Here is a 23,094-nt window from a genome sequence, read left to right as displayed (position 1 = left end):
TCTTCCCTGACGTGATTATTCTCTTCAGCTGAAACTGAGACTCTCAGATCACTTCGTGTCTGCCAACAAAGCAGCAGCAGCTGAAGATGACCAACTTCCTCATGTGTCACAGGGTGATCAGACGTTGCAACAAAAGACATGCAGGTTGTTGAGAGAAGAGAAAACGCTTACAGCACCTGGTATTCCCAAGCAGTCTCCCATTAAAGTACTAACCAGGCCCAACCCTCCTTGGCTTCCGAGATCAGACGAGGTCGGGCATATTCAGGGTGGTGTGATCGTAAGGAACAATTTCTGTGACAAATGTGCATTATATAGGTACTGGAATCATACACTTCCTCTATGTAACCAGATAATTGCAGAGAAAGGCTGACTTGTTATGGGCACATCTTCTTCCCTGATGTGATTATTCTCTGCAGCTGAAACTGAGACTCTCAGATCACTTGGTGTCTGCCAACAAAGCAGCAGCAGCTGAAGATCACCAACTTCCTCATGTGTCACAGGGTGATCAGACGTTGCAACAAAAGACATGCAGGTTGTAGAGAGAAGAGAAAACGCTTACAGCACCTGGTATTCCCAAGCAGTCTACCATCCAAGTACTAACCAGGCTCAAACGTGCTTGGCTTCCGAGATCAGACGAGGTCGGGTATATTCAGGGTGGTGTGGCCGTAAGCAACAATAACTGTGACAAATGTGCATTATATAAGTACTGGAATCATACACTTCCTCTATGTAACCAGATAATTTCCGAGAAAGGCTCACTTGTTATGGGCATATCTTCTTCCCTGATGTGATCATTCTCTGCAGCTGAAACTGAGACTCTCAGATCACTTCGTGTCTGCCAACAAAGCAGCAGCAGCTGCTGAAGATGACCAACTTCCTCATGTGTCATAGGGTGATCAGACGTTGCAACAAAAGACATGCAGGTGGTAGAGAGAAGAGAAAAAGCTTACCACACCTGGTATTCCCAAGAGGTCTCCTATCCAAGTACTAACCAGGCCCAAACCTCCTTGGCTTCCGAGATCAGACGAGGTTGAGCATGTTCAGGGTGGTGTGGCCGTAAGCAACAATGTCTCTGACAAATGTGCATTATATAGGTACTGGAATCATACGGTTCCTCTATGCAACCAGATCATTTCCGAGAAAGGCTGATGTGTAGTGGGCACATCTTCTTCCCTGACGTGATTATTCTCTGCAGCTGAAACTGAGACTCTCAGATCACTTTGTGTCTGCCAACAAAGCAGCAGCAGCTGAAGATGACCAACTTCCTCATGTGTCACAGGGTGATCAGACGTTGCAACAAAAGACATGCAGGTGGTAGATAGAAGAGAAAAAGCTTACAGCACCTGGCATTCCCAGAGAGTCTACCATCCAAGTACAAACCAGGCCCAAACCTGCTTGGCTTCCGAGATCAGACGTGGTCGGGCATATTCAGGGTGGTGTGGCGGTAAGCAACCATAACTGTGACAAATGTGCATTATAAAGGTACTGGAATCATACAGTTCCTCTATGTAACCAGATAATTGCCGAGAAAAGCTGATAAGTAGTGGGCACATCTTCTTCCCTGACGTGATTATTCTCTCGAGCTGAAACTGAGACTCTCAGATCACTTTGTGTCTGCCAACAAAGCAGCAGAAGCTGAAGATGACCAACTTCCACATGTGTCACAGGGTGATCAGACGTTGCAACAAAAGACATGCAGGTGGTAGAGAGAAGAGAAAAAGCTTACAGCACCTCGTATTCCCAAGAGGTCTTCCATCCAAGTACAAACCAGGCCCAACTGTGCTTGGCTTCCGAGATCAGACGAGGTCGGGCATGTTCAGGGTTGTGTGGCCGTAAGCAACAATGTCTCTGACAAATGTGCATTATATAGGTACTGGAATCATACGGTTCCTCTATGCAACCAGATAATTGCCGAGAAAGGCTGATGTGTAGCGGGCATATCATCTTCTCTGATGTGATCATTCTCTTCAGCTGAAACTGAGACTCTCAGATCACTTTGTGTCTGCCAACAAAGCAGCAGCAGCTGAAGATGACCACCTTCCTCATGTGTCACAGGGTGATCAGACGTTGCAACAAAAGACATGCAGGTGGTAGAGAGAAGAAAAAAAGCTTACAGCACCTGGTATTCCCAAGCGGTCTCCCATCAAAGTACTAACCAGGCCCAACCCTCCTTGGCTTCCGAGATCAGACGAGGTTGGACATATTCAGGGTGGTTTGGCCGTAAGCAACAATCTCTGTGACAAATGCGCATTATATAGGTAATCAAATCATATGGTTCCTCTATGTAACCAGATATTTGCAGAGAAAGGCTGATATGTAGCGGGCATATCTTGTTCCCTGACGTGATAATTCTCTCCAGCTGAAAATGAGACTCTCAGATCACTTCGTGTCTGCCAACAAAGCAGCAGCAGCTGAAGATGACCAACTTCCTCATGTGTCACAGGGTGATCAGACATTGCAACAAAAGACATGCAGGTGGTTGAGAGAAGAGAAAAAGCTTAAAGCACCTGGTATTCCCAAGAGGTCTTCCATCCAAGTACAAACCAGGCCCAACTGTGCTTGGCTTCCGAGATCAGACGAGGAAGGGGATGTTCAGGGTGGTGTGGCCGTAAGCAACAATATCTCTGAAAAATGTGCATTATATAGGTACTGGAATCATACGGTTCCTCTATGCAACCAGATAATTGCAGAGAAAGGCTGATGTGTAGTGGGCACATCTTGTTCCCTGACGTGATCATTCTCTTCAGCTGAAACTGAGACTCTCAGATCACTTCGTGTTTGCCAACAAAGCAGCCGCAGCTGAAGATGACCAAATACCTCATGTGTCACAGGGTGATCAGACGTTGCAACAAAAGACATGTAGGTTGTAGAGAGAAGAGAAAACGCTTACAGCACCTGGTATTCCCAAGCAGTCTCCCATTAAAGTACTAACCAGGCCCAACCCTCCTCGGCTTCCGAGATCAGACGAGGTCAGGCTTATTCAGGGTGGTGTGGCCGTAAGGCACAATTTCTGTGAAAAATGTGCATTATATAGGTACTGGAATCATACACTTCCTTTATGAAACCAGATAATTGCCGAGAAAGGCTGACTTGTAGTGGGCACATATTCTTCCCTGATGTGATTATTCTCTGCAGCTGAAACTGAGACTCTCAGATCACTCTGTGTCTGCCAACAAAGCAGCAGCAGCTGAAGATGACCAACTTCCTCATGTGTCACAGGGTGATCAGACGTTGCAAAAAAAGACATGCAGGTGGTAGAGAGAAGAGAAAAAGCTTACAGCACCTGGTATTTTCAAGCGGTCTCCCACCCAAGTACTAACCAGGCCCAACTGTGCTTGGCTTCCGAGATCAGACGAGGTCAGGCATATTCAGGGTGGTGTGGCCGTAAGCAACAATGTCTGTGACAAATGTGCATTATATAAGTACAGGAATCATACGGTTCCTCTATGTAACCAGATAATTGCTGAGAAAGGCTGATGTGTAGTGGGCACATCTTCTTCCCTGACGTGATTATTCTCTTCAGCTGAAACTGAGACTCTCAGATCACTTCGTGTCTTCCAACAAAGCAGCAACAGGTACTGGAATCATACGGTTCCTCTATGCAACCAGATAATTGCAGAGAAAGGCTGATGTGTAGTGGGCACATCTTGTTCCCTGACGTGATCATTCTCTTCAGCTGAAACTGAGACTCTCAGATCACTTCGTGTTTGCCAACAAAGCAGCCGCAGCTGAAGATGACCAAATACCTCATGTGTCACAGGGTGATCAGACGTTGCAACAAAAGACATGTAGGTTGTAGAGAGAAGAGAAAACGCTTACAGCACCTGGTATTCCCAAGCAGTCTCCCATTAAAGTACTAACCAGGCCCAACCCTCCTCGGCTTCCGAGATCAGACGAGGTCAGGCTTATTCAGGGTGGTGTGGCCGTAAGGAACAATTTCTGTGAAAAATGTGCATTATATAGGTACTGGAATCATACACTTCCTCTATGAAACCAGATAATTGCCGAGAAAGGCTGACTTGTAGTGGGCACATATTCTTCCCTGATGTGATTATTCTCTGCAGCTGAAACTGAGACTCTCAGATCACTCTGTGTCTGCCAACAAAGCAGCAGCAGCTGAAGATGACCAACTTCCTCATGTGTCACAGGGTGATCAGACGTTGCAAAAAAAGACATGCAGGTGGTAGAGAGAAGAGAAAAAGCTTACAGCACCTGGTATTTTCAAGCGGTCTCCCACCCAAGTACTAACCAGGCCCAACTCTGCTTGGCTTCCGAGATCAGACGAGGTCAGGCATATTCAGGGTGGTGTGGCCGTAAGCAACAATGTCTGTGACAAATGTGCATTATATAAGTACAGGAATCATACGGTTCCTCTATGTAACCAGATAATTGCTGAGAAAGGCTGATGTGTAGTGGGCACATCTTCTTCCCTGACGTGATTATTCTCTTCAGCTGAAACTGAGACTCTCAGATCACTTCGTGTCTTCCAACAAAGCAGCAACAGCTGAAGATGACCAACTTCCTCATGTGTCACAGGGTGATCAGACGTTGCAACAAAAGACATGCAGGTTGTAGAGAGAAGAGAAAACGCTTACAGCACCTGGTATTCCCAAGCAGTCTCCCATTAAAGTACTAACCAGGCCCAACCCTGCTTGGCTTCCGAGATCAGACGAGGTCGGGCTTATTCAGGGTGGTGTGGCCGTAAGCAACAATATCGGTGACAAATGTGCATTATATAGGTACTGGAATCATACACTTCCTCTGTGTAACCAGATAATTGCCGAAAAAGGCTGACTTGTAGTGGGCTCATCTTCCTCCTTGATGTGATTATTCTCTTCAGCTGAAACTGAGACTCTCAGATCACCTCGTGTCTATCAACAAAGCAGCAGCAGCTGAAGATGACCAACTTCTTCACGTGTCACAGGGTGATCAGACGTTGCAACAAAACACATGCAGGTGGTAGAGAGAAGAGAAAAAGCTTACAGCACCTGGTACTCCCAAGCTGTCTCCCATCCAAGTACTAACCAGGTACAACCCTGCTTGGCGTCCGAGATCAGACGAGGTCAGGCTTCTTCAGGGTGGTGTGGCCGTAAGCAAAAATGTCTCTGACAAATGTGCATTATATAGGTACTGGAATCATACGGTTCCTCTATGCAACCAGATAATTGCCGAGAAAGGCTGATGTGTAGCGGGCAAATAATCTTCTCTGATGTGATCATTCTCTGCAACTGAAACTGAGACTCTCAGATCACTTCGTGTCTGCCAACAAAGCAGCATCAGCTGCTGAAGATGACCAACTTCCTCATGTGTCATAGGGTGATCAGACGTTGCAACAAAAGACATGCAGGTGGTAGAGAGAAGAGAAAAAGCTTAAAGCACCTGGTATTCCCAAGAGGTCTTCCATCCAAGTACTAACTAGGCCCAACCCTCCTTGGCTTCCGAGATCAGACGAGGTCGGGCATGTTCAGGGTGGTGTGGCCGTAAGCAACAATGTCTCTGACAAATGTGCATTATATAGGTACTGGAATCATACGGTTCCTCTATGCAACCAGATCATTTCCGAGAAAGGCTGATGTGTAGTGGGCACATCTTCTTCCCTGACGTGATTATTCTCTGCAGCTGAAACTGAGACTCTCAGATCACTTCGTGTCTGCCAACTACGGTTCCTCTATGCAACCAGATAATTGCCGAGAAAGGCTGATGTGTAGCGGGCAAATCATCTTCTCTGATGTGATCATTCTCTGCAACTGAAACTGAGACTCTCAGATCACTTCGTGTCAGCCAACAAAGCAGCAGCAGCTGAAGATGACCAACTTCCTCATGTGTCACAGGGTGATCAGACGTTGCAACAAAAGACATGCAGGTGGTAGAGAGAAGAGAAAAAGCTTACAGCACCTGGTATTCCCAAGCTGTCTCCCATCCAAGTACTAAGGAGGCTCAACCCTGCTTGGCTTCCGAGATCAGACGAGGTCGGGCATGTTCAGGGTGGTGTGGCCGTAAGCAACAATGTGTCTGACAAATGTGCATTATATAAGTACAGGAATCATACGGTTCCTCTATGTAACCAGATAATTGCTGAGAAAGGCTGATCTGTAGTGGGCACATCTTCTTCCCTGAAGTGATTATTCTCTCTAGCTGAAACTGAGACTCTCAGATCACTTCGTGTCTTCCAACAAAGCAGCAGCAGCTGAAGATGGCCAACTTCCTCATGTGTCACAGGGTGATCAGACGTTGCAACAAAAGACATGCAGGTGGTAGAGAGAAGAGAAAAAGCTTAAGGCACCTGGTATTCCCAAGCGGTCTCCCATTCAAGTACTAACCAGGCCCAACCCTGCTTGGCTTCCGAGATCAGACGAGGTTGGGCTTATTCAGGGTGGTGTGGCCGTAAGCAACAACATCGGTGACAAATGTGCATTATATAGGTACTGGAATCATACGGTTCCTCTATGCAACCAGATAATTGCCGAGAAAGGCTGATGTGTAGCGGGCAAATAATCTTCTTCCCTGACGTGATAATTTTCTCCAGCTGAACATGAGACTCTCAGATCACTTCGTGTCTGCCAACAAAGCAGCAGAAGCTGAAGATGACCAACTTCCTCATGTGTCACAGGGTGATCAGACGTTGCAACAAAAGACATGCAGGTGGTAGAGAGAAGAGAAAAAGCTTAAGGTACCTGGTATTCCCAAGCGGTCTCCCATTCAAGTACTAACCAGGCCCAACCGTGCTTGGCTTCCGAGATCAGACGAGGTCGGGCTTATTCAGGGTGGTGTGGCCGTAAGCAACAATATCGGTGACAAATGTGCATTATATAGGTACTGGAATCATACACTTCCTCTGTATAACCAGATAATTGCCGAAAAAGGCTGACTTGTAGTGGGTTCATCTTCCTCCTTGATGTGATTATTCTCTGGAGCTGAAACTGAGACTCTCAGATCACCTCGTGTCTATCAACAAAGCAGCAGCAGCTGAAGATGACCAACTTCTTCACGTGTCACAGGGTGATCAGACGTTGCAACAAAAGACATGCAGGTGGTAGAGAGAAGAGAAAAAGCTTACAGCACCTGGTATTCCCAAGCTGTCTCCCATCCAAGTACTAACCAGGCCCAACCCTCCTCGGCTTCCGAGATCAGACGAGGTCAGGCTTATTCAGGGTGGTGTGGCCGTAAGGAACAATTTCTGTGAAAAATGTGCATTATATAGGTACTGGAATCATACACTTCCTTTATGAAACCAGATAATTGCCGAGAAAGGCTGACTTGTAGTGGGCACATATTCTTCCCTGATGTGATTATTCTCTGCAGCTGAAACTGAGACTCTCAGATCACTCTGTGTCTGCCAACAAAGCAGCAGCAGCTGAAGATGACCAACTTCCTCATGTGTCACAGGGTGATCAGACGTTGCAAAAAAAGACATGCAGGTGGTAGAGAGAAGAGAAAAAGCTTACAGCACCTGGTATTTTCAAGCGGTCTCCCACCCAAGTACTAACCAGGCCCAACTCTGCTTGGCTTCCGAGATCAGACGAGGTCAGGCATATTCAGGGTGGTGTGGCCGTAAGCAACAATGTCTGTGACAAATGTGCATTATATAAGTACAGGAATCATACGGTTCCTCTATGTAACCAGATAATTGCTGAGAAAGGCTGATGTGTAGTGGGCACATCTTCTTCCCTGACGTGATTATTCTCTTCAGCTGAAACTGAGACTCTCAGATCACTTCGTGTCTTCCAACAAAGCAGCAACAGCTGAAGATGACCAACTTCCTCATGTGTCACAGGGTGATCAGACGTTGCAACAAAAGACATGCAGGTTGTAGAGAGAAGAGAAAACGCTTACAGCACCTGGTATTCCCAAGCAGTCTCCCATTAAAGTACTAACCAGGCCCAACCCTGCTTGGCTTCCGAGATCAGACGAGGTCGGGCTTATTCAGGGTGGTGTGGCCGTAAGCAACAATATCGGTGACAAATGTGCATTATATAGGTACTGGAATCATACACTTCCTCTGTGTAACCAGATAATTGCCGAAAAAGGCTGACTTGTAGTGGGCTCATCTTCCTCCTTGATGTGATTATTCTCTTCAGCTGAAACTGAGACTCTCAGATCACCTCGTGTCTATCAACAAAGCAGCAGCAGCTGAAGATGACCAACTTCTTCACGTGTCACAGGGTGATCAGACGTTGCAACAAAACACATGCAGGTGGTAGAGAGAAGAGAAAAAGCTTACAGCACCTGGTACTCCCAAGCTGTCTCCCATCCAAGTACTAACCAGGTACAACCCTGCTTGGCGTCCGAGATCAGACGAGGTCAGGCTTCTTCAGGGTGGTGTGGCCGTAAGCAAAAATGTCTCTGACAAATGTGCATTATATAGGTACTGGAATCATACGGTTCCTCTATGCAACCAGATAATTGCCGAGAAAGGCTGATGTGTAGCGGGCAAATAATCTTCTCTGATGTGATCATTCTCTGCAACTGAAACTGAGACTCTCAGATCACTTCGTGTCTGCCAACAAAGCAGCATCAGCTGCTGAAGATGACCAACTTCCTCATGTGTCATAGGGTGATCAGACGTTGCAACAAAAGACATGCAGGTGGTAGAGAGAAGAGAAAAAGCTTAAAGCACCTGGTATTCCCAAGAGGTCTTCCATCCAAGTACTAACTAGGCCCAACCCTCCTTGGCTTCCGAGATCAGACGAGGTCAGGCATATTCAGGGTGGTGTGGCCGTAAGCAACAATGTCTGTGACAAATGTGCATTATATAAGTACAGGAATCATACGGTTCCTCTATGTAACCAGATAATTGCTGAGAAAGGCTGATGTGTAGTGGGCACATCTTCTTCCCTGACGTGATTATTCTCTTCAGCTGAAACTGAGACTCTCAGATCACTTCGTGTCTTCCAACAAAGCAGCAACAGGTACTGGAATCATACGGTTCCTCTATGCAACCAGATAATTGCAGAGAAAGGCTGATGTGTAGTGGGCACATCTTGTTCCCTGACGTGATCATTCTCTTCAGCTGAAACTGAGACTCTCAGATCACTTCGTGTTTGCCAACAAAGCAGCCGCAGCTGAAGATGACCAAATACCTCATGTGTCACAGGGTGATCAGACGTTGCAACAAAAGACATGTAGGTTGTAGAGAGAAGAGAAAACGCTTACAGCACCTGGTATTCCCAAGCAGTCTCCCATTAAAGTACTAACCAGGCCCAACCCTCCTCGGCTTCCGAGATCAGACGAGGTCAGGCTTATTCAGGGTGGTGTGGCCGTAAGGAACAATTTCTGTGAAAAATGTGCATTATATAGGTACTGGAATCATACACTTCCTCTATGAAACCAGATAATTGCCGAGAAAGGCTGACTTGTAGTGGGCACATATTCTTCCCTGATGTGATTATTCTCTGCAGCTGAAACTGAGACTCTCAGATCACTCTGTGTCTGCCAACAAAGCAGCAGCAGCTGAAGATGACCAACTTCCTCATGTGTCACAGGGTGATCAGACGTTGCAAAAAAAGACATGCAGGTGGTAGAGAGAAGAGAAAAAGCTTACAGCACCTGGTATTTTCAAGCGGTCTCCCACCCAAGTACTAACCAGGCCCAACTCTGCTTGGCTTCCGAGATCAGACGAGGTCAGGCATATTCAGGGTGGTGTGGCCGTAAGCAACAATGTCTGTGACAAATGTGCATTATATAAGTACAGGAATCATACGGTTCCTCTATGTAACCAGATAATTGCTGAGAAAGGCTGATGTGTAGTGGGCACATCTTCTTCCCTGACGTGATTATTCTCTTCAGCTGAAACTGAGACTCTCAGATCACTTCGTGTCTTCCAACAAAGCAGCAACAGCTGAAGATGACCAACTTCCTCATGTGTCACAGGGTGATCAGACGTTGCAACAAAAGACATGCAGGTTGTAGAGAGAAGAGAAAACGCTTACAGCACCTGGTATTCCCAAGCAGTCTCCCATTAAAGTACTAACCAGGCCCAACCCTGCTTGGCTTCCGAGATCAGACGAGGTCGGGCTTATTCAGGGTGGTGTGGCCGTAAGCAACAATATCGGTGACAAATGTGCATTATATAGGTACTGGAATCATACACTTCCTCTGTGTAACCAGATAATTGCCGAAAAAGGCTGACTTGTAGTGGGCTCATCTTCCTCCTTGATGTGATTATTCTCTTCAGCTGAAACTGAGACTCTCAGATCACCTCGTGTCTATCAACAAAGCAGCAGCAGCTGAAGATGACCAACTTCTTCACGTGTCACAGGGTGATCAGACGTTGCAACAAAACACATGCAGGTGGTAGAGAGAAGAGAAAAAGCTTACAGCACCTGGTACTCCCAAGCTGTCTCCCATCCAAGTACTAACCAGGTACAACCCTGCTTGGCGTCCGAGATCAGACGAGGTCAGGCTTCTTCAGGGTGGTGTGGCCGTAAGCAAAAATGTCTCTGACAAATGTGCATTATATAGGTACTGGAATCATACGGTTCCTCTATGCAACCAGATAATTGCCGAGAAAGGCTGATGTGTAGCGGGCAAATAATCTTCTCTGATGTGATCATTCTCTGCAACTGAAACTGAGACTCTCAGATCACTTCGTGTCTGCCAACAAAGCAGCATCAGCTGCTGAAGATGACCAACTTCCTCATGTGTCATAGGGTGATCAGACGTTGCAACAAAAGACATGCAGGTGGTAGAGAGAAGAGAAAAAGCTTAAAGCACCTGGTATTCCCAAGAGGTCTTCCATCCAAGTACTAACTAGGCCCAACCCTCCTTGGCTTCCGAGATCAGACGAGGTCGGGCATGTTCAGGGTGGTGTGGCCGTAAGCAACAATGTCTCTGACAAATGTGCATTATATAGGTACTGGAATCATACGGTTCCTCTATGCAACCAGATCATTTCCGAGAAAGGCTGATGTGTAGTGGGCACATCTTCTTCCCTGACGTGATTATTCTCTGCAGCTGAAACTGAGACTCTCAGATCACTTCGTGTCTGCCAACTACGGTTCCTCTATGCAACCAGATAATTGCCGAGAAAGGCTGATGTGTAGCGGGCAAATCATCTTCTCTGATGTGATCATTCTCTGCAACTGAAACTGAGACTCTCAGATCACTTCGTGTCAGCCAACAAAGCAGCAGCAGCTGAAGATGACCAACTTCCTCATGTGTCACAGGGTGATCAGACGTTGCAACAAAAGACATGCAGGTGGTAGAGAGAAGAGAAAAAGCTTACAGCACCTGGTATTCCCAAGCTGTCTCCCATCCAAGTACTAAGGAGGATCAACCCTGCTTGGCTTCCGAGATCAGACGAGGTTGGGCATGTTCAGGGTGGTGTGGCCGTAAGCAACAATGTGTCTGACAAATGTGCATTATATAAGTACAGGAATCATACGGTTCCTCTATGTAACCAGATAATTGCTGAGAAAGGCTGATCTGTAGTGGGCACATCTTCTTCCCTGAAGTGATTATTCTCTCTAGCTGAAACTGAGACTCTCAGATCACTTCGTGTCTTCCAACAAAGCAGCAGCAGCTGAAGATGGCCAACTTCCTCATGTGTCACAGGGTGATCAGACGTTGCAACAAAAGACATGCAGGTGGTAGAGAGAAGAGAAAAAGCTTAAGGCACCTGGTATTCCCAAGCGGTCTCCCATTCAAGTACTAACCAGGCCCAACCCTGCTTGGCTTCCGAGATCAGACGAGGTTGGGCTTATTCAGGGTGGTGTGGCCGTAAGCAACAACATCGGTGACAAATGTGCATTATATAGGTACTGGAATCATACGGTTCCTCTATGCAACCAGATAATTGCCGAGAAAGGCTGATGTGTAGCGGGCAAATAATCTTCTTCCCTGATGTGATAATTTTCTCCAGCTGAACATGAGACTCTCAGATCACTTCGTGTCTGCCAACAAAGCAGCAGAAGCTGAAGATGACCAACTTCCTCATGTGTCACAGGGTGATCAGACGTTGCAACAAAAGACATGCAGGTGGTAGAGAGAAGAGAAAAAGCTTAAGGTACCTGGTATTCCCAAGCGGTCTCCCATTCAAGTACTAACCAGGCCCAACCGTGCTTGGCTTCCGAGATCAGACGAGGTCGGGCTTATTCAGGGTGGTGTGGCCGTAAGCAACAATATCGGTGACAAATGTGCATTATATAGGTACTGGAATCATACACTTCCTCTGTATAACCAGATAATTGCCGAAAAAGGCTGACTTGTAGTGGGTTCATCTTCCTCCTTGATGTGATTATTCTCTGGAGCTGAAACTGAGACTCTCAGATCACCTCGTGTCTATCAACAAAGCAGCAGCAGCTGAAGATGACCAACTTCTTCACGTGTCACAGGGTGATCAGACGTTGCAACAAAAGACATGCAGGTGGTAGAGAGAAGAGAAAAAGCTTACAGCACCTGGTATTCCCAAGCTGTCTCCCATCCAAGTACTAACCAGGTACAACCCTGCTTGGCGTCCGAGATCAGACGAGGTCGGGCTTATTCAGGGTGGTGTGGCCGTAAGCAACAACGTCTCTGACAAATGTGCATTATATAGGTACTGGAATCATACGGTTCCTCTATGTAACCAGATAATTGCTGAGAAAGGCTGATGTGTAGTGGGCAAATCTTCTTCCCTGACGTGATTATTCTCTGCAGCTGAAACTGAGACTCTCAGATCACTTCGTGTCTGCCAACTACGGTTCCTCTATGCAACCAGATAATTGCCGAGAAAGGCTGATGTGTAGCGGGCAAATCATCTTCTCTGATGTGATCATTCTCTGCAACTGAAACTGAGACTCTCAGATCACTTCGTGTCAGCCAACAAAGCAGCCGCAGCTGAAGATGACCAACTTCCTCATGTGTCACAGGGTGATCAGACGTTGCAACAAAAGACATGCAGGTGGTAGAGAGAAGAGAAAAAGCTTACAGCACCTGGTATTCCCAAGCTGTCTCCCATCCAAGTACTAAGGAGGCTCAACCCTGCTTGGCTTCCGAGATCAGACGAGGTCGGGCATGTTCAGGGTGGTGTGGCCGTAAGCAACAATGTGTCTGACAAATGTGCATTATATAAGTACAGGAATCATACGGTTCCTCTATGTAACCAGATAATTGCTGAGAAAGGCTGATCTGTAGTGGGCACATCTTCTTCTCTGATGTGATTATTCTCTCCAGCTGAAACTGAGACTCTCAGATTACCTCATGTCTGCCAACAAAGCAGCAGGAGCTGAAGATGACCAACTTCCTCATGTGTCACAGGGTGATCAGACGTTGCAACAAAAGACATGCAGGTGGTCAAGAGAAGACAAAAAGCTTACAGCACCTGGTAATCCCAAGCAGTCTCCCATCTAAGTACTAACCAGGCCCAACCCTACTTGGCTTCCGAGATAAGACAAGGTGGGGCTTATTCAGGGTGGTGTGGCGGTAAGCAAATATATTTGTTACAAATGTGAATTATATAGGTACTGGAATCATACACTTCCTCTATGAAACCAGATAATTGCCGAGAAAGGCTGATGTGTAGTGGGCATATCATCTTCTCTGATGTGATCATTCTCTTCAGCTGAAACTGAGACTCTCAGATCACTTCGTGTCTGCCAACAAAGCAGCAGCAGCTGAAGATGACCAACTTCCTCATGTGTCACAGGGTGATCAGACGTTGCAACAAAACACATGCAGGTGGTAGAGAGAAGAGAAAAAGCTTACAGCACCTGGTATTCCCAAGCAGTCTCCCATTGAAGTACAAACCAGACCCAACCCTGCTTGGCTTCCGAGATAAGACAAGGTGGGGCTTATTCAGGGTGGTGTGGCGGTAAGCGACAATATCTGTTACAAATGTGAATTATATAGGTACTGGAATCATACACTTGCTCTATGAAACCAGATAATTGCCGAGAAAGGCTGACTTGTAGTGGGTTCATCTTCCTCCTTGATGTGATTATTCTCTGCAGCTGAAACTGAGACTCTCAGATCACTTCGTGTCTGCCAACAAAGCAGCAGCTGCTGAAGATGACCAACTTCCTCATGTGTCACAGGGTGATCAGACGTTGCAACAAAAGACATGCAGGTTGTAGAGAGAAGAGAAAACGCTTACAGAACCTGGTATTCCCAAGCAGTCTCCCATTAAAGTACTAACCAGGCCCAACACTGCTTGGCTTCCGAGATCAGACGAGGTCGGGCTTATTCAGGGTGGTGTGGCCGTAAGCAACAATATTGGTGACAAATGTGCATTATATAGGTACTGGAATCATATACTTCCTCTGTATAACTAGATAATTGCCGAAAAAGGCTGACTTGTAGTGGGTTCATCTTCCTCCTTGATGTGATTATTCTCTGCAGCTGAAACTGAGACTCTCAGATCACCTCGTGTCTATCAACAAAGCAGCAGCAGCTGAAGATGACTAACTTCTTCACGTGTCACAGGGTGATCAGACGTTGCAACAAAAGAAATGCAGGTGGTAGAGAGAAGAGAAAAAGCTTACAGCACCTGGTATTCCCAAGCTGTCTCCCATCCAAGTACTAACCAGGTACAACCCTGCTTGGCGTCCGAGATCAGACGAGGTCGGGCTTATTCAGGGTGGTGTGGCCGTAGGCAACAATGTCTCTGACAAATGTGCATTATATAGGTACTGGAATCATACGGTTCCTCTATGCAACCAGATAATTGCCGAGAAAGGCTGTTGTGTAGCGGGCAAATCATCTTCTCTGATGTGATCATTATCTGCAACTGAAACTGAGACTCTCAGATCACTTCGTGTCAGCCAACAAAGCAGCAGCAGCTGAAGATGACCAACTTCCTCATGTGTCACAGGGTGATCAGGAGTTGCAACAAAAGACATGCAGGTGGTAGAGAGAAGAGAAGAAGCTTACAGCACCTGGTATTCCCAAGCAGTCTCCCATCCACGTACTAAGGAGGTTCAACCCTGCTTGGCTTCCGAGATCAGACGAGGTCGGGCATGTTCAGGGTGGTGTGGCCGTAAGCAACAATGTGTCTGACAAATGTGCATTATATAAGTACAGGAATCATACGGTTCCTCTATGTAACCAGATAATTGCTGAGAAAGGCTGATCTGTAGTGGGCACATCTTCTTCCCTGAAGTGATTATTCTCTTTAGCTGAAACTGAGACTCTCAGATCACTTCGTGTCTTCCAACAAAGCAGCAGCAGCTGAAGATGGCCAACTTCCTCATGTGTCACAGGGTGATCAGACGTTGCAACAAAAGACATGCAGGTGGTAGAGAGAAGAGAAAAAGCTTAAGGCACCTGGTATTCCCAAGCGGTCTCCCATTCAAGTACTAACCAGGCCCAACCCTGCTTGGCTTCCGAGATCAGACGAGGTTGGGCTTATTCAGGGTGGTGTGGCCGTAAGCAACAATATCGGTGACAAATGTGCATTATATAGGTACTGGAATCATACACTTCCTCTGTATAACCAGATAATTGCCGAAAAAGGCTGACTTGTAGTGGATTCATCTTCCTCCTTGATGTGATTATTCTCTGGAGCTGAAACTGAGACTCTCAGATCACCTTGTGTCTATCAACAAAGCAGCAGCAGCTGAAGATGACCAACTTCTTCACGTGTCACAGGGTGATCAGACGTTGCAACAAAAGACATGCAGGTGGTAGAGAGAAGAGAAAAAGCTTACAGCACCTGGTATTCCCAAGCTGACTCCTATCCAAGTACTAACCAGGTACAACCCTGCTTGGCGTCCGAGATCAGACGAGGTCGGGCTTATTCAGGGTGGTGTGGCCGTAAGCAACAATGTCTCTGACAAATGTGCATTATATAGGTACTGGAATCATACGGTTCCTCTATGCAACCAGATAATTGCCGAGAAAGGCTGATGTGTAGCGGACAAATCATCTTCTCTGATGTGATCATTCTCTGCAACTGAAACTGAGACTCTCAGATCACCTCGTGTCTATCAACAAAGCAGCAGCAGCTGAAGATGACCAACTTCTTCACGTGTCACAGGGTGATCAGACGTTGCAACAAAAGACATGCAGGTGGTAGAGAGAAGAGAAAAAGCTTACAGCACCTGGTATTCCCAAGCTGTCTCCTATCCAAGTACTAACCAGGTACAACCCTGCATGGCGTCCGAGATCAGACGAGGTCGGGCTTATTCAGGGTGGTGTGGCCGTAAGCAACAATGTCTCTGACAAATGTGCATTATATAGGTACTGGAATCATACGGTTCCTCTATGCAACCAGATAATTGCCGAGAAAGGCTGATGTGTAGCGGGCAAATCATCTTCTTCCCTGACGTGATAATTTTCTCCAGCTGAACATGAGACTCTCAGATCACTTCGTGTCTGCCAACAAAGCAGCAGAAGCTGAAGATGACCAACTTCCTCATGTGTCACAGGGTGATCAGACGTTGCAACAAAAGACATGCAGGTGGTAGAGAGAAGAGAAAAAGCTTAAGGTACCTGGTATTCCCAAGCGGTCTCCCATTCAAGTACTAACCAGGCCCAACCGTGCTTGGCTTCCGAGATCAGACGAGGTCGGGCTTATTCAGGGTGGTGTGGCCGTAAGCAACAATATCGGTGACAAATGTGCATTATATAGGTACTGGAATCATACACTTCCTCTGTATAACCAGATAATTGCCGAAAAAGGCTGACTTGTAGTGGATTCATCTTCCTCCTTGATGTGATTATTCTCTGGAGCTGAAACTGAGACTCTCAGATCACCTCGTGTCTATCAACAAAGCAGCAGCAGCTGAAGATGACCAACTTCTTCACGTGTCACAGGGTGATCAGACGTTGCAACAAAAGACATGCAGGTGGTAGAGAGAAGAGAAAAAGCTTACAGCACCTGGTATTCCCAAGCTGACTCCTATCCAAGTACTAACCAGGTACAACCCTGCTTGGCGTCCGAGATCAGACGAGGTCGGGCTTATTCAGGGTGGTGTGGCCGTAAGCAACAATGTCTCTGACAAATGTGCATTATATAGGTACTGGAATCATACGGTTCCTCTATGCAACCAGATAATTGCCGAGAAAGGCTGATGTGTAGCGGACAAATCATCTTCTCTGATGTGATCATTCTCTGCAACTGAAACTGAGACTCTCAGATCACCTCGTGTCTATCAACAAAGCAGCAGCAGCTGAAGATGACCAACTTCTTCACGTGTCACAGGGTGATCAGACGTTGCAACAAAAGACATGCAGGTGGTAGAGAGAAGAGAAAAAGCTTACAGCACCTGGTATTCCCAAGCTGTCTCCTATCCAAGTACTAACCAGGTACAACCCTGCTTGGCGTCCGAGATCAGACGAGGTCGGGCTTATTCAGGGTGGTGTGGCCGTAAGCAACAATGTCTCTGACAAATGTGCATTATATAGGTACTGGAATCATACGGTTCCTCTATGCAACCAGATAATTGCCGAGAAAGGCTGATGTGTAGCGGGCAAATCATCTTCTTCCCTGACGTGATAATTTTCTCCAGCTGAACATGAGACTCTCAGATCACTTCGTGTCTGCCAACAAAGCAGCAGAAGCTGAAGATGACCAACTTCCTCATGTGTCACAGGGTGATCAGACGTTGCAACAAAAGACATGCAGGTGGTAGAGAGAAGAGAAAAAGCTTACAGCACCTGGTATTCCCAAGCTGACTCCTATCCAAGTACTAACCAGGTACAACGCTGCTTGGCGTCCGAGATCAGACGAGGTCGGGCTTATTCAGGGTGGTGTGGCCGTAAGCAACAATGTCTCTGACAAATGTGCATTATATAGGTACTGGAATCATACGGTTCCTCTATGCAACCAGATAATTGCCGAGAAAGGCTGATGTGTAGTGGACAAATCATCTTCTCTGATGTGATCATTCTCTGCAACTGAAACTGAGACTCTCAGATCACCTCGTGTCTATCAACAAAGCAGCAGCAGCTGAAGATGACCAACTTCTTCACGTGTCACAGGGTGATCAGACGTTGCAACAAAAGACATGCAGGTGGTAGAGAGAAGAGAAAAAGCTTACAGCACCTGGTATTCCCAAGCTGTCTCCTATCCAAGTACTAACCAGGTACAACCCTGCTTGGCGTCCGAGATCAGACGAGGTCGGGCTTATTCAGGGTGGTGTGGCCGTAAGCAACAATGTCTCTGACAAATGTGCATTATATAGGTACTGGAATCATACGGTTCCTCTATGCAACCAGATAATTGCCGAGAAAGGCTGATGTGTAGCGGGCAAATCATCTTCTTCCCTGACGTGATAATTTTCTCCAGCTGAACATGAGACTCTCAGATCACTTCGTGTCTGCCAACAAAGCAGCAGAAGCTGAAGATGACCAACTTCCTCATGTGTCACAGGGTGATCAGACGTTGCAACAAAAGACATGCAGGTGGTAGAGAGAAGAGAAAAAGCTTAAGGTACCTGGTATTCCCAAGCGGTCTCCCATTCAAGTACTAACCAGGCCCAACCGTGCTTGGCTTCCGAGATCAGACGAGGTCGGGCTTATTCAGGGTGGTGTGGCCGTAAGCAACAATATCGGTGACAAATGTGCATTATATAGGTACTGGAATCATACACTTCCTCTGTATAACCAGATAATTGCCGAAAAAGGCTGACTTGTAGTGGATTCATCTTCCTCCTTGATGTGATTATTCTCTGGAGCTGAAACTGAGACTCTCAGATCACCTTGTGTCTATCAACAAAGCAGCAGCAGCTGAAGATGACCAACTTCTTCACGTGTCACAGGGTGATCAGACGTTGCAACAAAAGACATGCAGGTGGTAGAGAGAAGAGAAAAAGCTTACAGCACCTGGTATTCCCAAGCTGACTCCTATCCAAGTACTAACCAGGTACAACCCTGCTTGGCGTCCGAGATCAGACGAGGTCGGGCTTATTCAGGGTGGTGTGGCCGTAAGCAACAATGTCTCTGACAAATGTGCATTATATAGGTACTGGAATCATACGGTTCCTCTATGCAACCAGATAATTGCCGAGAAAGGCTGATGTGTAGCGGACAAATCATCTTCTCTGATGTGATCATTCTCTGCAACTGAAACTGAGACTCTCAGATCACCTCGTGTCTATCAACAAAGCAGCAGCAGCTGAAGATGACCAACTTCTTCACGTGTCACAGGGTGATCAGACGTTGCAACAAAAGACATGCAGGTGGTAGAGAGAAGAGAAAAAGCTTACAGCACCTGGTATTCCCAAGCTGTCTCCTATCCAAGTACTAACCAGGTACAACCCTGCTTGGCGTCCGAGATCAGACGAGGTCGGGCTTATTCAGGGTGGTGTGGCCGTAAGCAACAATGTCTCTGACAAATGTGCATTATATAGGTACTGGAATCATACGGTTCCTCTATGCAACCAGATAATTGCCGAGAAAGGCTGATGTGTAGCGGGCAAATCATCTTCTTCCCTGACGTGATAATTTTCTCCAGCTGAACATGAGACTCTCAGATCACTTCGTGTCTGCCAACAAAGCAGCAGAAGCTGAAGATGACCAACTTCCTCATGTGTCACAGGGTGATCAGACGTTGCAACAAAAGACATGCAGGTGGTAGAGAGAAGAGAAAAAGCTTAAGGTACCTGGTATTCCCAAGCGGTCTCCCATTCAAGTACTAACCAGGCCCAACCGTGCTTGGCTTCCGAGATCAGACGAGGTCGGGCTTATTCAGGGTGGTGTGGCCGTAAGCAACAATATCGGTGACAAATGTGCATTATATAGGTACTGGAATCATACACTTCCTCTGTATAACCAGATAATTGCCGAAAAAGGCTGACTTGTAGTGGGTTCATCTTCCTCCTTGATGTGATTATTCTCTGGAGCTGAAACTGAGACTCTCAGATCACCTCGTGTCTATCAACAAAGCAGCAGCAGCTGAAGATGACCAACTTCTTCACGTGTCACAGGGTGATCAGACGTTGCAACAAAAGACATGCAGGTGGTAGAGAGAAGAGAAAAAGCTTACAGCACCTGGTATTCCCAAGCTGTCTCCCATCCAAGTACTAACCAGGTACAACCCTGCTTGGCGTCCGAGATTAGACAAGGTCGGGCTTATTCAGGGTGGTGTGGCCGTAAGCAACAATGTCTCTGACAAATGTGCATTATATAGGTACTGGAATCATACGGTTCCTCTATGCAACCAGATAATTGCCGAGAAAGGCTGATGTGTAGCGGGCAAATCATCTTCTCTGATGTGATCATTATCTGCAACTGAAACTGAGACTCTCAGATCACTTCGTGTCAGCCAACAAAGCAGCAGCAGCTGAAGATGACCAACTTCTTCACGTGTCACAGGGTGATCAGACGTTGCAACAAAAGACATGCAGGTGGTAGAGAGAAGAGAAAAAGCTTACAGCACCTGGTATTCCCAAGCTGTCTCCCATCCAAGTACTAACCAGGTACAACCCTGCTTGGCGTCCGAGATCAGACGAGGTCGGGCTTATTCAGGGTGGTGTGGCCGTAAGCAAAAATGTCTCTGACAAATGTGCATTATATAGGTACTGGAATCATACGGTTCCTCTATGCAACCAGATAATCATCTTCTCTGATGTGATCATTATCTGCAACTGAAACTGAGACTCTCAGATCACTTCGTGTCAGCCAACAAAGCAGCAGCAGCTGAAGATGACCAACTTCCTCATGTGTCACAGGGTGATCAGAAGTTGCAACAAAAGACATGCAGGTGGTAGAGAGAAGAGAAGAAGCTTACAGCACCTGGTATTCCCAAGCAGTCTCCCATCCAAGTACTAACCAGGCCCAACCCTGCTTGGCTTCCGAGATCAGACGAGGTTGGGCTTATTCAGGGTGGTGTGGCCGTAAGCAACAATATCGGTGACAAATGTGCATTATATAGGTACTGGAATCATACACTTCCTCTGTATAACCAGATAATTGCCGAAAAAGGCTGACTTATAGTGGGTTCATCTTCCTCCTTGATGTGATTATTCTCTGGAGCTGAAACTGAGACTCTCAGATCACCTCGTGTCTATCAACAAAGCAGCAGCAGCTGAAGATGACCAGCTTCTTCACGTGTCACAGGGTGATCAGACGTTGCAACAAAAGACATGCAGGTGGTAGAGAGAAGAGAAAAAGCTTACAGCACCTGGTATTCCCAAGCAGTCTCCCATCAAGTACTAAGCAGGCCTAAACCTGCTTGGCTTCCGAGATCAGACGAGGTCGGGCTTATTCAGGGTGGTTTGGCCGTAAGCGACAATGTCTGTGACAAATGTGCATTATATAGGTACTGGAATCATACGGTTCCTCTATGCAACCAAATAATTGCAGAGAAAAGCTGACTTGTAGTGGGCACATCTTCTTCTCTGATGTGATTATTCTCTCCAGCTGAAACTGAGACTCTCAGATTACCTCATGTCTGCCAACAAAGCAGCAGCAGCTGAAGATGACCAACTTCCTCATGTGTCACAGGGTGATCAGACGTTGCAACAAAACACATGCAGGTGGTAGAGAGAAGAGAAACAGCTTACAGCACCTGGTATTCCCAAGCAGTCTCCCATTGAAGTACAAACCAGACCCAACCCTGCTTGGCTTCCGAGATAAGACAAGGTGGGGCTTATTCAGGGTGGTGTGGCGGTAAGCGAACATATCTGTTACAAATGTGAATTATATAGGTACTGGAATCATACACTTGCTCTATGAAACCAGATAATTGCCGAGAAAGGCTGATGTGTAGTGGGCATATCATCTTCTCTGATGTGATCATTCTCTTCAGCTGAAACTGAGACTCTCAGATCACTTCGTGTCTGCCAACAAAGCAGCAGCTGCTGAAGATGACCAACTTCCTCATGTGTCACAGGGTGATCAGACGTTGCAACAAAAGACATGCAGGTTGTAGAGAGAAGAGAAAACGCTTACAGCACCTGGTATTCCCAAGCAGTCTCCCATTAAAGTACTAACCAGGCCCAACCCTCCTTGGCTTCCGAGATCAGACGAGGTCGGGCTTATTCAGGGTGGTGTGGCCGTAAGGAACAATTTCTGTGACAAATGTGCATTATATAGGTACTGGAATCATACACTTCCTCTATGTAACCAGATAATTGCAGAGAAAGGCTGACTTGTTATGGAAACATCTTCTTCCCTGATGTGATTATTCTCTGCAGCTGAAACTGAGACTCTCAGATCACTTCGTGTCTGCCAACAAAGCAGCAGCAGCTGAAGATGACCAACTTCCTCATGTGTCACAGGGTGATCAGACGTTGCAACAAAAGACATGCAGGTTGTAGAGAGAAGAGAAAACTCTTACAGAACCTGGTATTCCCAAGCAGTCTCCCATTAAAGTACTAACCAGGCCCAACCCTCCTTGGCTTCCGAGATCAGACGAGGTCGGGCTTATTCAGGGTGGTGTGGCCGTAAGGAACAATTTCTGTGACAAATGTGCATTATATAGGTACTGGAATCATACAATTCCTCTATGTAACCAGATAATTGCAGAGAAAGGCTGACTTGTTATGGGCACATCTTCTTCCCTGATGTGATTATTCTCTGCAGCTGAAACTGAGACTCTCAGATCACTTCGTGTCTGCCAACAAAGCAGCAGCAGCTGAAGATGACCAACTTCGTCATGTGTCACAGGGTGATCAGACGTTGCAACAAAAGACATGCAGGTGGTCGAGAGAAGACAAAAAGCTTACAGCTCCTGGTATTCCCAAGCGGTCTCCCATTTAAGTACTAACCAGGCCCAACCCTCCTTGGCTTCCGAGATCAGACGAGGTCGGGCTTATTCAGGGTGGTGTGGCCGTAAGGAACAATTTCTGTGACAAATGTGCATTATATAGGTACTGGAATCATACAATTCCTCTATGTAACCAGATAATTGCAGAGAAAGGCTGACTTGTTATGGGCACATCTTCTTCCCTGATGTGATTATTCTCTGCAGCTGAAACTGAGACTCTCAGATCACTTCGTGTCTGCCAACAAAGCAGCAGCAGCTGAAGATGACCAACTTCGTCATGTGTCACAGGGTGATCAGACGTTGCAACAAAAGACATGCAGGTGGTCGAGAGAAGACAAAAAGCTTACAGCTCCTGGTATTCCCAAGCGGTCTCCCATTTAAGTACTAACCAGGCCCAACCCTCCTTGGCTTCCGAGATCAGACGAGGTCGGGCATGTTCAGGGTGGTGTGGCCGTAAGCAACAATGT

General features: G+C 46.6%; 55 pseudogenes; all 55 read right to left on the bottom strand.

Annotated features, from left to right (window-relative positions):
• Positions 1–164: 164 nt before the first annotated feature.
• On the bottom strand, positions 165–283 carry LOC140291479 (5S ribosomal RNA; annotated as a pseudogene).
• A 269-nt stretch (positions 284–552) lies between these two features.
• LOC140289727 (5S ribosomal RNA) lies at positions 553–671 on the bottom strand (annotated as a pseudogene).
• Positions 672–943: 272 nt separating this feature from the next.
• Positions 944–1,062, bottom strand: LOC140296147 (5S ribosomal RNA; annotated as a pseudogene).
• Positions 1,063–1,331: 269 nt separating this feature from the next.
• LOC140291836 (5S ribosomal RNA) lies at positions 1,332–1,450 on the bottom strand (annotated as a pseudogene).
• A 269-nt stretch (positions 1,451–1,719) lies between these two features.
• Positions 1,720–1,838, bottom strand: LOC140294050 (5S ribosomal RNA; annotated as a pseudogene).
• A 269-nt stretch (positions 1,839–2,107) lies between these two features.
• On the bottom strand, positions 2,108–2,226 carry LOC140316713 (5S ribosomal RNA; annotated as a pseudogene).
• Positions 2,227–2,495: 269 nt separating this feature from the next.
• LOC140297079 (5S ribosomal RNA) lies at positions 2,496–2,614 on the bottom strand (annotated as a pseudogene).
• Positions 2,615–2,883: 269 nt separating this feature from the next.
• LOC140295687 (5S ribosomal RNA) lies at positions 2,884–3,002 on the bottom strand (annotated as a pseudogene).
• Positions 3,003–3,271: 269 nt separating this feature from the next.
• Positions 3,272–3,390, bottom strand: LOC140269904 (5S ribosomal RNA; annotated as a pseudogene).
• A 422-nt stretch (positions 3,391–3,812) lies between these two features.
• On the bottom strand, positions 3,813–3,931 carry LOC140295686 (5S ribosomal RNA; annotated as a pseudogene).
• Positions 3,932–4,200: 269 nt separating this feature from the next.
• Positions 4,201–4,319, bottom strand: LOC140301133 (5S ribosomal RNA; annotated as a pseudogene).
• A 269-nt stretch (positions 4,320–4,588) lies between these two features.
• LOC140299180 (5S ribosomal RNA) lies at positions 4,589–4,707 on the bottom strand (annotated as a pseudogene).
• Positions 4,708–4,976: 269 nt separating this feature from the next.
• LOC140295061 (5S ribosomal RNA) lies at positions 4,977–5,095 on the bottom strand (annotated as a pseudogene).
• A 272-nt stretch (positions 5,096–5,367) lies between these two features.
• LOC140282259 (5S ribosomal RNA) lies at positions 5,368–5,486 on the bottom strand (annotated as a pseudogene).
• A 397-nt stretch (positions 5,487–5,883) lies between these two features.
• LOC140292983 (5S ribosomal RNA) lies at positions 5,884–6,002 on the bottom strand (annotated as a pseudogene).
• Positions 6,003–6,271: 269 nt separating this feature from the next.
• On the bottom strand, positions 6,272–6,390 carry LOC140312050 (5S ribosomal RNA; annotated as a pseudogene).
• A 272-nt stretch (positions 6,391–6,662) lies between these two features.
• On the bottom strand, positions 6,663–6,781 carry LOC140266663 (5S ribosomal RNA; annotated as a pseudogene).
• A 269-nt stretch (positions 6,782–7,050) lies between these two features.
• LOC140295252 (5S ribosomal RNA) lies at positions 7,051–7,169 on the bottom strand (annotated as a pseudogene).
• Positions 7,170–7,438: 269 nt separating this feature from the next.
• LOC140301132 (5S ribosomal RNA) lies at positions 7,439–7,557 on the bottom strand (annotated as a pseudogene).
• A 269-nt stretch (positions 7,558–7,826) lies between these two features.
• Positions 7,827–7,945, bottom strand: LOC140299178 (5S ribosomal RNA; annotated as a pseudogene).
• A 269-nt stretch (positions 7,946–8,214) lies between these two features.
• On the bottom strand, positions 8,215–8,333 carry LOC140295060 (5S ribosomal RNA; annotated as a pseudogene).
• A 272-nt stretch (positions 8,334–8,605) lies between these two features.
• LOC140290222 (5S ribosomal RNA) lies at positions 8,606–8,724 on the bottom strand (annotated as a pseudogene).
• Positions 8,725–9,146: 422 nt separating this feature from the next.
• On the bottom strand, positions 9,147–9,265 carry LOC140295685 (5S ribosomal RNA; annotated as a pseudogene).
• A 269-nt stretch (positions 9,266–9,534) lies between these two features.
• LOC140301130 (5S ribosomal RNA) lies at positions 9,535–9,653 on the bottom strand (annotated as a pseudogene).
• Positions 9,654–9,922: 269 nt separating this feature from the next.
• Positions 9,923–10,041, bottom strand: LOC140299177 (5S ribosomal RNA; annotated as a pseudogene).
• A 269-nt stretch (positions 10,042–10,310) lies between these two features.
• On the bottom strand, positions 10,311–10,429 carry LOC140295059 (5S ribosomal RNA; annotated as a pseudogene).
• Positions 10,430–10,701: 272 nt separating this feature from the next.
• LOC140282253 (5S ribosomal RNA) lies at positions 10,702–10,820 on the bottom strand (annotated as a pseudogene).
• A 397-nt stretch (positions 10,821–11,217) lies between these two features.
• LOC140297219 (5S ribosomal RNA) lies at positions 11,218–11,336 on the bottom strand (annotated as a pseudogene).
• A 269-nt stretch (positions 11,337–11,605) lies between these two features.
• LOC140312043 (5S ribosomal RNA) lies at positions 11,606–11,724 on the bottom strand (annotated as a pseudogene).
• Positions 11,725–11,996: 272 nt separating this feature from the next.
• Positions 11,997–12,115, bottom strand: LOC140266659 (5S ribosomal RNA; annotated as a pseudogene).
• A 269-nt stretch (positions 12,116–12,384) lies between these two features.
• On the bottom strand, positions 12,385–12,503 carry LOC140290538 (5S ribosomal RNA; annotated as a pseudogene).
• Positions 12,504–12,900: 397 nt separating this feature from the next.
• Positions 12,901–13,019, bottom strand: LOC140292982 (5S ribosomal RNA; annotated as a pseudogene).
• Positions 13,020–14,064: 1,045 nt separating this feature from the next.
• On the bottom strand, positions 14,065–14,183 carry LOC140288664 (5S ribosomal RNA; annotated as a pseudogene).
• Positions 14,184–14,452: 269 nt separating this feature from the next.
• LOC140293681 (5S ribosomal RNA) lies at positions 14,453–14,571 on the bottom strand (annotated as a pseudogene).
• Positions 14,572–14,840: 269 nt separating this feature from the next.
• On the bottom strand, positions 14,841–14,959 carry LOC140294943 (5S ribosomal RNA; annotated as a pseudogene).
• A 269-nt stretch (positions 14,960–15,228) lies between these two features.
• On the bottom strand, positions 15,229–15,347 carry LOC140312029 (5S ribosomal RNA; annotated as a pseudogene).
• A 269-nt stretch (positions 15,348–15,616) lies between these two features.
• On the bottom strand, positions 15,617–15,735 carry LOC140292216 (5S ribosomal RNA; annotated as a pseudogene).
• A 269-nt stretch (positions 15,736–16,004) lies between these two features.
• Positions 16,005–16,123, bottom strand: LOC140294659 (5S ribosomal RNA; annotated as a pseudogene).
• A 272-nt stretch (positions 16,124–16,395) lies between these two features.
• Positions 16,396–16,514, bottom strand: LOC140266655 (5S ribosomal RNA; annotated as a pseudogene).
• Positions 16,515–16,783: 269 nt separating this feature from the next.
• LOC140292215 (5S ribosomal RNA) lies at positions 16,784–16,902 on the bottom strand (annotated as a pseudogene).
• A 269-nt stretch (positions 16,903–17,171) lies between these two features.
• LOC140290020 (5S ribosomal RNA) lies at positions 17,172–17,290 on the bottom strand (annotated as a pseudogene).
• Positions 17,291–17,562: 272 nt separating this feature from the next.
• On the bottom strand, positions 17,563–17,681 carry LOC140295984 (5S ribosomal RNA; annotated as a pseudogene).
• Positions 17,682–17,950: 269 nt separating this feature from the next.
• Positions 17,951–18,069, bottom strand: LOC140290019 (5S ribosomal RNA; annotated as a pseudogene).
• A 272-nt stretch (positions 18,070–18,341) lies between these two features.
• Positions 18,342–18,460, bottom strand: LOC140266652 (5S ribosomal RNA; annotated as a pseudogene).
• Positions 18,461–18,729: 269 nt separating this feature from the next.
• Positions 18,730–18,848, bottom strand: LOC140292214 (5S ribosomal RNA; annotated as a pseudogene).
• Positions 18,849–19,117: 269 nt separating this feature from the next.
• On the bottom strand, positions 19,118–19,236 carry LOC140290018 (5S ribosomal RNA; annotated as a pseudogene).
• Positions 19,237–19,508: 272 nt separating this feature from the next.
• Positions 19,509–19,627, bottom strand: LOC140266639 (5S ribosomal RNA; annotated as a pseudogene).
• A 269-nt stretch (positions 19,628–19,896) lies between these two features.
• LOC140296642 (5S ribosomal RNA) lies at positions 19,897–20,015 on the bottom strand (annotated as a pseudogene).
• Positions 20,016–20,284: 269 nt separating this feature from the next.
• Positions 20,285–20,403, bottom strand: LOC140290537 (5S ribosomal RNA; annotated as a pseudogene).
• Positions 20,404–20,640: 237 nt separating this feature from the next.
• On the bottom strand, positions 20,641–20,759 carry LOC140299941 (5S ribosomal RNA; annotated as a pseudogene).
• Positions 20,760–21,028: 269 nt separating this feature from the next.
• LOC140294430 (5S ribosomal RNA) lies at positions 21,029–21,146 on the bottom strand (annotated as a pseudogene).
• Positions 21,147–21,803: 657 nt separating this feature from the next.
• On the bottom strand, positions 21,804–21,922 carry LOC140288555 (5S ribosomal RNA; annotated as a pseudogene).
• A 269-nt stretch (positions 21,923–22,191) lies between these two features.
• On the bottom strand, positions 22,192–22,310 carry LOC140293227 (5S ribosomal RNA; annotated as a pseudogene).
• A 269-nt stretch (positions 22,311–22,579) lies between these two features.
• On the bottom strand, positions 22,580–22,698 carry LOC140281481 (5S ribosomal RNA; annotated as a pseudogene).
• Positions 22,699–22,967: 269 nt separating this feature from the next.
• LOC140300679 (5S ribosomal RNA) lies at positions 22,968–23,086 on the bottom strand (annotated as a pseudogene).
• Between the last annotated feature and the right edge of the window lie 8 nt (positions 23,087–23,094).

Source organism: Leuresthes tenuis, unplaced genomic scaffold (genome assembly GCF_036924035.1).
Source record: "Leuresthes tenuis unplaced genomic scaffold, fLeuTen1.0.hap1 SCAF_1, whole genome shotgun sequence".
Classification (NCBI taxonomy): domain Eukaryota; kingdom Metazoa; phylum Chordata; class Actinopteri; order Atheriniformes; family Atherinopsidae; genus Leuresthes; species Leuresthes tenuis.
Note: the sequence above shows the minus strand (reverse complement) of the source record. Positions and strands in the feature narration are given on the sequence as shown.